This window comes from Neomonachus schauinslandi, chromosome 1 (genome assembly GCF_002201575.2).
Source record: "Neomonachus schauinslandi chromosome 1, ASM220157v2, whole genome shotgun sequence".
Classification (NCBI taxonomy): Eukaryota; Metazoa; Chordata; class Mammalia; order Carnivora; family Phocidae; genus Neomonachus; species Neomonachus schauinslandi.
This window is the reverse complement of record NC_058403.1, coordinates 88,936,548-88,944,343: the sequence shown is the minus strand read 5'-3', so window position 1 is coordinate 88,944,343 and position 7,796 is coordinate 88,936,548.

The following is a 7,796-nucleotide window of genomic DNA, read 5'->3' as shown; positions in this document are numbered from 1 at the left end:
ATATATCATTACAAAAATATAATGCAACAATGTGTTGGATATTTTGTAAGTGAATTAATACTTCTGTATTAACAGTTATAGATTATTCCACTACACTATTGTATAATTAATTTAAAAAAATCTATTGTTAGTATTGAATTACTTATATTTTTTTATATTGTAAACAACACTAACAAATGTTACATAAGCTATTTTGCATATTTTTCTGATTATTGTATTGGAAAATTTCCTTAGAGTGACATTTCAAATGATTGTTATTTAATATTTATTTATGTACATATTTATTTATTTTAGAACTTACAAACAAGGGCAATTTTCAGGCAGTAGGAAACTTAAATGTGGATCTACGCAAGGGAACAAACAGGATAAAAATGGCAAATACGTATGCCATCAACAGTGAAAGAGAGTATGATAAATGTTTTAAAAAAATGTTTACTTATATTGCTAACGGCAACTTTGTCTTTATGTCAGAAAATTTCTGAACTTACATTGAGATTGGCCATTTGGTAGAATCATCTTTAGCTCATTAACAAATTAAAATTCAAATAAAGCTGTTCTAGTATGTTAATTTGGTGGTGAAGATGAATTATTTTATTGATACAGTTGTATATATTTACATTACATTTGGACACTGAAATTGGGAAGAGAGCTCAGGTGACTTTGTTAGTAAAAAGCCAAGGGTCATGTATTTAAATGCTTTAAAGAATAAACAAGAAACAAGGCAAACAGGGCTGTACAAAGAGAATTGGACCTACTGGAAGTGAATAACCTAAAATTATTCAGATTCCACTTTTTAAAAAAAGTTTCCAGACAAAGGTGTCTGAGGGCAGATAAGTGCAGTATTTGTGATGTCATAAAATAACCCTTAAATTAGAAAGTAGAGTGTTCTCTTTAATTTTAACTTTAATAATTTAAATTGCCTTCCAAGTTTCTTGATGCATTTTACACTGTCAGCTTTGTTTTCACTATTTAACTTGTGTTTCATTAGATGCTAATAGGGGTAATTCAATTTCAGTTCATTTCTTTAAACTGTTGTGAACTTTAAAATATTATAATTTTCAATTTATCACCAATCTGAAGTAAAAGAGTTTTTTTTAGATTTTAGGAAAACTGAAGAAAAGAGGTGTAGGAGAGGTAGAGAGCTTTTTTTCCTTTGTTCTCCTAGGTTCAGTGGCTGGGAACCCTGCAAATTAAACTTACAAAACATGGAATAACAGGAGGAAAAATATAGATTTAATTACATGCATACACACTGGGAATTCACAAAGGACTGTGAATCTAGGAGACAGAATTTGAGGCTTATATACTATCTTAGGCTAGACAAAGAAAAAGGGGTTTGGGATTTCTGTAAGAGGGAGGTAAGTTACGGGAAGGGGAGTGGAGGGATTGTATTGTAAAACAAGGGTTATTTAATGTTTTTGTTTTGTTTTGTTTCAGATAGGAATTATCTGAGGTACTAAGAGTTGTCTCCAGAGTAGTTCTCTTCCTGGTAACGGAGAAGGAAACAATATTACTGATGGAAATTTATGTCCTTCTTATAAATAGAAAGGGGAGAAGGCAGAGAGCTAATTGGGTTCAGCTCAAAACAATCCTCAGGCCAAAGTATCATATTTTGGGGCGGCCTATTCTGGCCTCTTCAGAAGGAAGCTGAATACTAGTAACATTTTTAATTAATCATCTCCCTTACATTCTCATTTTAAAGATTTTAGGAGAAAGATGAAATATAATTATGTTTTCAGTTAATCAATTATCAAGTATTTATTAAGTGCTTATAAATCTGGCAGATCTAAAAACAGCAGCTAGGAAGCGTTGAGAATTGGAAGACAGGGCCATATTTGCCCAGCTTTTTAAAGAAAAAAAAAATGTTAAAGAAATAAAAATTGGTATGTCAGGCTACAGGAAGACTAAAAGTTTTAGAAGAGGTATGAAGGAACATAGTAAGTATTTAAAGGTAGCTTTAGCCATGGCATGGCTAGCTCTATTTTTATGTTTATTCATTCTTAAAATTGCTCACATGCGAGTCCCTCATTGTCCATGGTGATCAGATACTGTAGTTTCCAGGGTCTTCCTGGGCTTCTGTTTTTTTTCCATAGATTTCTCTCCATTTAGCCCATTATTCTGTAAAGTCCATCCAAAGAAGCTGTGTTTATCTCCCCTCATTTGTTCCGTGACTTTTTTTTTTTTTTTTCCATTTCGTAAATCTGGTCACCATAGGAAAGACAGCCAGTCACTTTAAAGAAAGTCTATTTTAAGTACTAGCTACTTAGAGGAAGGTTGAAGACTTTAATCCTTCCTCTCCTTTTCTATAACAATGTTAGCTGGCAGGTAGTCCGCGGGAAAGTAGAAGAGGAGATTTCAGAAAGAAAACATTAGCACTAGAAAGTAGTGGCCCATTATGATGTTGAACAAAAGTAGTTCTGGAATCTTTTTTTTTTTCCCCCTAAGAATGCTTGTTATGCCACTTTGACTTTATTCAAAAAAAGGAGGAGGAAGAGGAAGAAGAAAAACATTAAAAAAATTAAAAATTAAAGAATACTATGTAACAAAATGATATACTATGATATACTAATTTTCTTTGATTCCTCATAATTAGTTATTCTTGACTACTTTTGTTCATATTCATGAATTGAAGCCAAGGCATTTAGTGTTAAATTTAATAAGTGATTGTTATAGTTACTGTGTTCTGTTACTAAGATGTTAAGTGAAAGGGATAGAATGTTTCTAAAGACAATGAGAAGCCTCATCTTTTACCTCAGCTTCTTCACCTTAACAGAGAAGGCTGTTACCCCCTGAACATCTGTTAAATGTTGTTTTCATTTAGGAAATATTTGCCAAATTTCTGCAGCACAGTTGGCATTAATTGTTGTCTTGCTTTTTGAGGCTAAAGTGAAGAGGCTGAAGACCAGAAGACATTTTACCTTTCAGCATGAATGACTGGGTTGTACTTGTAACATAGTATCAGAGGTGTTTTAGATCATTCTTTGATATGAAGATGAAACTTCTTTTTTGAAGATTGGTCATATCAGGATGTTTTGAGCAAATAAACTTATCTCCAAGCTAGTATCATTTAAGCATTCTCATTGCATTTTAAAAGGATTAGAGAAACCATTCTATCACTTTGGTATTCCTATTAAACCTTGGTGTTCTAGGGTTTTGGCTGGAGAATTTTTTTCCAGCCTTATTGTAGATTTTTAACATGTCCTGATATTCTCAAATTGAAAAGTCCATCATTCTATGCTGTCTCAGGCAGTTATCATGTACCTTCCTTGAATACCTTCCTTGGGGTTCCTCTTGAGGGAGTTTTGCCAGGGTTTGTGGAATAGTTCTATATAGATTAATCAAATATTTGTGTGTGTGAGTGTGTGTACTTCATTTTATAGGTCCATGATAGTATTAAATATACATTGAAACTTTATTTTCTCTTTTTCGAATGATATTTAGATGACTGTCATAGCTAGTCTTCCCACTATCAGTAGACTCACATGGATGAGGCTGAGACTGCTAATAAGAGTATATTGCTTTAAAATTTTCTGGCATGTAAGCCAAGATTTCATGAGATCCTCATAAAAAAGTGTATAAGTCACTACATACTATGATTACAAGCTTGTATTTAATGTTTTGTTATAAAGTTCTTCCACAATCTAGAAGAGTGTTGTTCCCAGCAGCAAATTAGACTGCTTTGTAACATCACTCCCACCTGACTTCCAACTTGGCACCTCCATGTGTCTGTTATTTTTAGATGAGTCATTGTATATCTTAATTATGTGAAACAACCTATAAACCACCAGTAATTGTTAAGCAACTCTGTTGTATGTGCATGTGTGTGTTAGAATATAATTTATATATTTCCTTGGCTACTTCATTTAATAAGACTGTAGTGGAAAGATCATGAAAATGACAGTACTCTCCTTGTCATTATTAGTTGTTTCCTTGCTAATGGATATGTCTTACTACTGAAAGAAGTAGTTACTTTCTTTGTTCTCCATCAATACAAATTTTCTTAAGATCCTGTATGCCAATTTTATGAAAAGAAGTTTAGTTAGGTTATTTTTGCCCACCAGTCAATCCTAATACCAAGCACTGAGTATGCCTTAATTTTTTTTGACCAGCTATATGTATAGATAGATAGATAGATAGATAGATAGATAGATAGATAGATATATTCACAGGTATAAAAAAGTAAATGTGATTATGTACTGACATTATTGAGTAGGCTGTGGGACCAGTGAACATACCTGAACATGGAAATGCCATGACTGTGTTTTAGGGAGATCACTCTATCTGCTAGAGGACTCTAAAGATACAGAAAGGATGGATTAAAGGAAAGGGAGAATTCATTTAGGGAGTTTCTGTCTTGGCAAGAGATGATAATGGCCTTACCTAGAGAATATGGAAAGTTAAGGAGGTGAATTTCAATGGCATTTAGGACATAGAATTGATAGGACTTTGTGACTATTTGGGGAATGTGGGAGGATAGAGCTAAGGATAAATCCTAAGTTTCTGTCTAGGGCAACTGGGTAGATGGTAATACCCAGATCTGGAAGAGAATATGTTCAGCCAGTATTCCTAAGCATGAGAAAATCTTGTTTATTTCTACCCATTCTTCCTGTACAATATATGCATTCTCCCCCTTTTCTGGTTTAGCTGTCTTATTTCTGGTAGGACTCAAAAGTATTTAGCAGCTATAAGGATCAGATAATCCCAACTTAGAAATTCTCGGCCACAATCAAACAACAGAATTTCAGCTTCAACAAAGAATCTTTAATCAAAAATTTTAAGTTATGAAATGCCTGGGTCTAAAGCCAAATGGCTCATCGGATCAAGGTGCAAACTTCGTCATTTTTACACTGCTGACACCTTTATTTTAATCAAAAAAATTTAATGGGACACCTGGGTGGCTCAGTTGGTTAAGCATCTGCCTTTGGCTCAGATCATGATCCCAGGGTCCTGAGATCAAGTCATGAGTAGGGCTCCTTGCTCAGCAGGGAACCTGCTTTTCCCTCTGCCTGCCACTCCCCCTGCTTGTGGCCTGTGCTCTCTTTCTCTCTCTCTCTATCTGACAAGTAAATAAAGTCTTAAAAAAAATAAATTTAAGAAAAGTATAAACTTAGTTCAGAAAATTTTATGTCCAATCAATTCTCAACATTGGAAAATATTTATTAGATTTGGGGTGGTTTGATAGGACTGAGGTGATGTTTAAAAACTAAACATCCTATTACTTGCCTGACACCATGTTGAGCATTCATTCATTCATTCATTCATTTATTTTTAAGTAAGGTCTTTGCCCCATAATGTGGGACTTGAACTCACAACCCTGAGATCAAGAGTTACATGATCTATAGGCTGAGCCAGCCAGGAGCCCCACCATGTTGAGCATTTAAATATGATCTCATTTAATTCTTTCAGAATACTGTTACCTAGTTCTACTTTATAGATGAAGAAAAAGACTGAAAAGTTTAAACATTGGAGTACAACTGTATAGGAACTAGGTTTACTTTATTCTAAAATGCATGAAAATAAATACCACCAGTGTATGTTCTTGAGAAAAGAGCATATATGGGAGGAAAAACCTTTTCCCTCTACCCTCCCAGTTTCACTCACTGGCCTCTTGAGCAAACTGATAAAAGAGATTAATGAGAGAGAGAGGGAGGGAGAGAGAAAAACAGTTGTAATTATGTGGATTTGCAAGGGAGTCTCTCAAGAAAATGAGACTGAAGGAGCCAGATGATTGAGGTTTATACCAGCTTAGGCTAAACAATGGAAAGGGGTTTGAGGCTTCTGGAGATGGGAGACAAGTTATGGGAAAATGAGGGAAGAAAATGTATGGTAAGGAAGGGTTGTTTCTCAAGCGGTAAGAGTTGTCTCCAGGACTAGTTCTGTTCCTGTTAAGGAGTAACTTTTACAAATGGAAATTTCCTTTATACATGTAACTTTTCTTTACAAAAGAAGAAATTTATACTCTATTTTGAGGCAGTGAGGGGAGGTAAAGGACTTTTCCTATGTCTGCTGGTTCTCAAGGCCCTTTAGGTCAAAATAATCCAGGGTGCCTGAGTGGCTCAGTTGGTTAAGCATCTGACTCGATTTTATTTTATTTTATTTTATATATATTTTTTAAAGATTTATTTATTTATTTGACGGAGAGAGACACACCGAGAGAGGGGACACAAGCAGGGGGAGTGGAAGAGGAAGAAGCAGGCTTTCTGCCGATCAGGGAGCCCGATGTGGGGCTTGATCCCAGGACCCTGAGATCATGACCTGAGCCGAAGGCAGACGCTTAACGACTGAGCCACCCAGGCGCCCCTGACTCTTGATTTTAGCTCAGGTCATGATCTCAGGGTCATGAGATCCAGTCCTGTGTGGGGCTCTGTGCTGGGCATAGAGCCTGCCTAAGATTCTCTCTCTCCCTCTCTCTCTCTAAAAGAAATAAAATCCATATGCCAATGAGACATATTTTGGGGTGGTATATTTTGGCACTCTTTAAGCACCTCTACCTAATTCTTGAAACTGCAGTCACAAAAATTCATTCTGGTTGCTGAACATGGAATTTCCTCCTCATAGTAGCTTCCAGGATTACAGTTTTAAGAGTTCTAATCCGTTTTTTTTATTTGTGGATATTTATGGTTTTGACCAAATTATTTGTTCCCCTACTGCTGTAGTTTTCATTGAGAAGTACCAGGTCTGTGTAATTATTAAATGTGTAACATTTTACATACCCAGGGCTCCATGCTTTATAAGACAGTGCCAACATTCAGAATTTTGAATAACCACTTCATAATTTTTTTTCAAATTTTCACATCTATCTTCCCTTGAAAAACAGAACTACATAATCACTTTATAACTTGCCCATAACAAGTTTAAACTTCAACATTGGTTTCTTCCTCTTGTTTAATTTCTATGTAGACCTCAAACTGAATGATAAAGGATAGCATTTATAACCTTCTGTGGCTGCTCTCTCCTTGAGGTTTGCTTTAGAAATAGAATGGTAGAAATACAGAAAGCTGATAGGGTTGTAAATATCGTTTTCTCTTACGTCATCTAAGTCGTTTAAAAAATGTGCTAGTTAATTTTTACAGCACCGTCTCGGAATGCACATGGAGGATACAGTCACTCTCATAGACTTTCTTTCCAATATTCCAAAAATCTTGATAATTTTATAATTAGTGTTCCTTACACCATTCAGTAAAGGTATTTTGGCTAATGCTACCAGTGTGTGTTTTGGGGGGGTGTGTGTGTGTTAAACTAATGCATTCACTATATATATTTTTTCTCTTTCATCTATTTCTCTTCGATTCTTTTTTTTGAAAATTCTCATAAATGTCATCTCTTTTATCCTTCTAGCTCTTAATTATTTACTCTTGCAGATAAACCTAACTAGTTATCCCCACTTCTTTTCACTTTTGAAATTTATTTTGGCATTTTTCCCCTCCTGGAATATCTTTCATCATCTTCTTTGCTAATCTATGTTCATCTTTTCTTTGAGATCCTTTAATTCGTGCTTTGTGATGATGGTAATTTTATTCATCTTTATTAAAACTGTTGAAGGCATAATATGTGGCAGGAACTGTGGTACCTTGCCCAGTTTCAGGGATATAGTGGTGGGCACAGAAGAGGTCTCTAACACAACAGCTCACAAGGACAGAAATAAGCCGTACATACAACACAATGTGATAAGAGCCATGGTGAAAGGAAAAATTCCAAGTTGTTAAGAGGCATCTGGAGCATATAGAGGAACCCTCAACCAAGATTAGGTTCAAGAATTCCTGCATATGAATTAGACAAAGAGAAAGTAATGAAGG